This window comes from Bubalus bubalis, chromosome 7, assembly GCF_019923935.1.
Source record: "Bubalus bubalis isolate 160015118507 breed Murrah chromosome 7, NDDB_SH_1, whole genome shotgun sequence".
NCBI classification, from domain to species: Eukaryota; Metazoa; Chordata; class Mammalia; order Artiodactyla; family Bovidae; genus Bubalus; species Bubalus bubalis.
This window is the reverse complement of record NC_059163.1, coordinates 86,500,000-86,504,487: the sequence shown is the minus strand read 5'-3', so window position 1 is coordinate 86,504,487 and position 4,488 is coordinate 86,500,000. Positions and strand designations below refer to the sequence as shown.

The following is a 4,488-nucleotide window of genomic DNA, read 5'->3' as shown; positions in this document are numbered from 1 at the left end:
TTTGGCATGATGTCCTCAAACTCTTAAGAACAGCTTACCCTGTTTTAGTGTCAATGATTTTTCTCATTGATACTGAAAGCCTGGGAGTGATAATGAACATAAGTAGAAAAACAATTTTCCCGCCACTGTCTGATGATGTCTCTTAGCCAATCATATGTCCTAGATTATCAGAGGACAATTCCAACTTACAATATGCTGCTTCATGTCTCCATAAATATAATTATATATATAACATCTATGTTTTATGTTTTGCTTCATGAAATATATGCTATCCTTGGAGCTTCCAGCTTGGTGAATATGGAGATTCAGGGAAAGGCATGCCCTAGAAGAGGGCATGAAACCTGCCCTTTCCTATAACCTCAACATATGCATCTCTTCCATCTGGTTGTTCTTGAGTCATATCTCTTTGTAACAAACCAGTCATCTAGTTTTGGGTTCAGCTCCCAGGTGATGTGTTCCTTCTTAGACAACTTGACAGAAAAATTAGGAGAGGATACAGAAAGCAAAATTTATGATGATTATAAATTTGTGACCAAGAAAGCCCTTCAAAATATAGGGCTTACATATCCTGTTGGATCACTTTTTCTCTGGGCTTATATGCATGAATTTTTCATGGATATAACTCTATTGTAAGACTCATGAAATGCACAATAATCCATGTGCTTATGAAGGATATGGGAAAGATAAGATCCACGAAAGACAAAAGAAGCACATGCAAGAAGAATCCAATTAAAGAAATTGCCAAAGTTGACAAAGAGCTAGCACTTAATTGAGGAAGAGGAGGAGAAGCAAAAATCTGCATAGAAGAAGAAAGTTAAGAGCCCTCCTAATATTCTTTCTTATGAGTGATGGTTTAAAGGTTACATTTGAGAGAACTGACTTCCAAGGAGACAAACAAAAGTGAAGAATTTAGGCTTTTGAATTCACCTGCTTAAAAATTATTGGGAAAAGGAAGAAGAAACTAAGATTCTTAGAGCAACAAGAACTTCATGATAAAGAAGAGAAAGAACTGGGAGGAAAACAAAGTGATGCAGAAACTTTTGAGTTCAGATGTTGAAAAAAACTGGGTGGAAGAGAACAGGAAACAACACAGACTTCTCCACCAAGCAGAAGCAGCAGGCAAGACTCATGGAGGACCATCAGATGGTCCACAAATTCCAGTTTTATGTGATCAAAGCTGGAGAAGAACTTGGAAGCTTCAAAGATACAGCCACAAAGCAGAAGCTGATGAATAAAACTCTTGATGATTGTTTGAAACTTGAAGTAGAAAATGGAACATTGAGTGTTTTGGGCACCACAATTGGCAGTAAACAATTCACATTCACATTAAAGAGTTTTGAACCGTAGAAGCGATGGGTGGCTGGAAAGCTCCACCGACAAGAAAGGAAAACACTTTCTGGTTCAGCCAGTCACCAAAGTTAAGACACAAAAGAGGCTGGCTGCTTCTTTGAGCAGCCAGTGATTTGGAAAGAGCGTTTCTCCTTCAAATTGATCATCATCAGAATACATCAAGTGCTTCCCTGGTGGCTCAGCAGTAAAGAATCTGCCTGCAATGCAGGAGCCACAGGAGATGTGGATTCACCCCCTGGGTCGGGAAGATTCCCCTGGAGGAGGGCATGGCAACCCACTCCAGTATTCTTGCCTGAAGAATCCCATGGACAGAGGAACCTGGCAGGCTACAGTCCATGGGGTCGCAAAGAGTCAGACATGACTTAGCAAGCATGCACAGAGTATATTAAACACAAATCGGGGGAATGTCCACTTTTAATGTTTTATGTAAATTCCACCTACAACTGAAAAGTTAAGATTTGACCACTTGTCCCTATATCTTAAGGGCAAGACTTTGAAACTGAACCCCTTCCCCCACCAAATGGTCAGTGCATCACCCCAAGGATTCTTTCTATGAGTTGTTGCTCCCAATAGACATAGTTATTTTCTCATGGTTTTCATCAAGTAATCCACGTTGTTATTTTTTAATATTGTAGTATATTTTTTAACATGATATGAGTGTCATGAAAGGTTATCCTGTGCTAAAATGAAAATTGCTCATGCCCTGGGGACTTCTTTTCTTCCAATGCCTGCCTCCATTCACTATCCAGTCAGCAGCCCAAGCAGTGGGAAATGCAGACCAGTCTTCCAGCGGTGAGTGGAGCTCTCCATTCTTCTGTAGGAAACTGCTGCATAGGCACCGAGGACACCTGCCCACCTTCAGCCCAGCCTGGGACTGGGGATTGAGTAGCAGTAAATTTGGGAACTGGAGCAGTTCATTCATCCTGAAATCCCTCTTTTGTAAAAGGCTTTAATGCAACAGCCTGAGCTTCCTTTTCAGTACCTTTAGGGACTCTGAAGAAGTAGAGATTACATGTGACCTTCCATGGGTGTTCACAGGAGAAGGTGCCATGCTTGTGCCAAACTTTCTGGGTCAGCATCCACCACATCAGACTCATCAAGTGAGCCCCGTTGAAGAGGACGGTCTCTGTCATCCTCACTAGAGCCTTCACATGGTGCAGAGGAGCGTCTGTATTCTGCTGAGTGACTGTAGGCAGGTTAACATAAAGTGTCACTGTGAGAGGCTAGTGACCAACCCTGGGTCAGTCACCACCAGAAATCATGGCTCACAGAAGGCTGCCTGGATCTGGCTGGTGAAGATTCCAGGAGTTAAGTGGCCAGCAGTCGGAGTGGCTCCAGAGGCAGCTGCAAACTTTATTTAGCTCAGCTCAAACGCCAGTATTCTTGGATTATATGATACTGGTATCAGCTGAATTTGCCAGCAAAAGCTTCTAAGTTTTTCCCAGTTTCTCTACAGATTTATGAATTAGATTCCACTTTTTTTTTTTTTTGGTAGATATACTGTTCCATTTGGAAGTCAAGGTTAATGTCACCTAGTGGGTTACTGCTGCAAGGAATCTGTGGGCATTCTTATCTCTCATTAGCAAAACATCAAGATCTCTGGATGTCATGAAAGTTTCACATTAAGTTACAATAGGAGCCCAGAACAATGCTACGTGGACTCCTCTCTGGTTAGCCCAGAAAGGTGAGTTGTATTTTTATTTGCACTTTTATTATTATCAACTCACACAGTTTTTCAGGTGCACTGTCGGTTTATATGTCTTTATATAGTGAATGATTATGATGTTTTCCAGTTTTTCTTTAGAAACTGATTTTTGCAAAGTTGGAAATATCTTTTATGTAACAGCTAGCTTCAACACTAATCCCTCAAATGGGTTGCTAAAATACTTTCTCAGTTTAGACTTTCTTTTTTAAATTGTTTAACAAAGGTCTTGTTAAAATTGTTTTAACAAGCAGCTTTTATTTATTTTTTTAATAGTTTTTGTAAAAAAAAAAAGTGAGGTACTGAAAATAGTTTTTCAGGAAACTAATCTAGCAGTGGTAGGCAGAGTTGTTTAGATAAGGACAGCTCAATTAGTACATCAGTTCATAATTGAAAAATGAGACAAGGTTCTGCAGTCAAAAGCCAGAGATGGAAACAAAATTTAATGAATAAACATCAGATGCCTTTTAAAGGACGTGGTGCTAGTGGTAAAGAATCCACCTGCCAGCACAGGAGATGTAAAGAGATGTGGGTTTAATCCCTGGGTTGGGGAAATCCTTAGAGGAGGGCATGGCAACGCACTCCAGTATCCTTGCCTGGAGAATCCCTTGGACAGAGGAGCCTGCTGGGCTACAGTCCATGGGGTCGCAGAGTTGGACACAACTGAACTACTTAGCATGCACACAAACCTTTTAAGGGAAGAATGATAGGAATTGGTTCAATGTACATTCTAAAGAGATATGTCACAAATGATTCCAAAATTTGAGACCAAGAAGAATGTACCAGTGCTAGAAACAAAATGTTGGTATGCTGCCCCATTGTTTTTCTCAAAGTTTATTTTATTCGATTTTAAGTAAACAGTTTATGGTGACAACAGTCTACAAATATGAACATGGAAGAGTCCTGGGAATTTTTTTTTCTGTCTTTGATACACATTCTTAAATAACCAAACTCATGTTTTGTTATATTTCATTATAGGCACTAATTGTGTTATGAGCTAGTGGCGCCAGATAGACAGGAGTTTCTGTCTTCCCTCTAACTTCCTACTATAGCTGAGCTACTCCTCCTGTCCCACACTGGCACCAAGCCATAGGTAGCTGGTTGCAATGATCGGCTGTGACATGAGACCCCAGGCTCCCGACCTACTTCCATTTCTGCCCCTATATGCCAGAATTACCTCCCACTACATCACTGACTTGATGGACGTGAGTCTGAGTGAACTTCGGGAGTTGGTGATGGACTGGGAGGCCTGGCGTGCTGCGATTCATGGGGTCGCAAAGAGTCGGACACGACTGAGTGACTGAACTGAACATATCTAAGACCAAGCATGCTACATATATGGAATCATGTGCAATGGCAAATGTTCTGGCCGATCAGGAGCCTGGAAGGAAAATGGTTAAAAGACCAAGTTCAAGGAGGTCTGGTATAGAGGCTTG

General features: G+C 41.1%; 1 pseudogene; it reads right to left on the bottom strand.

The window, feature by feature from the left end:
- Window positions 1-2,020: 2,020 nt before the first annotated feature.
- LOC123334372 lies at window positions 2,021-2,960 on the bottom strand (annotated as a pseudogene).
- Between the last annotated feature and the right edge of the window lie 1,528 nt (window positions 2,961-4,488).